We start from the raw sequence: 267 nt of genomic DNA, 5'->3' as shown, positions 1-267 counted from the left end.
CTTCCTTATTACATTTTACATTTGCTCTGCAACAACTACAAGAGGTAGGCATAAAGCATGAAAAAGTTTCTTAGTTAGTACCTCACCGTGCGTTGTTCACCTCGAGACGCCATTCACTTTAGATCCAGAAAGTGATTACTTTCTAGTCTCTTCTAAACCTCAAAGCAAAGTTGCTGCCATCCCATAAATGTTCTAAAAGAGTGTACTCACAAATAAGAAACTTTCTCTACTGAAGGATACTGTCATAGTGTTTGCTGCAGAGCATTC

This window comes from Crocuta crocuta, unplaced genomic scaffold (assembly GCF_008692635.1).
Source record: "Crocuta crocuta isolate KB4526 unplaced genomic scaffold, BGI_CrCroc_1.0 scaffold95, whole genome shotgun sequence".
Lineage (NCBI taxonomy): Eukaryota > Metazoa > Chordata > Mammalia > Carnivora > Hyaenidae > Crocuta > Crocuta crocuta.
Note: the sequence above shows the minus strand (reverse complement) of the source record.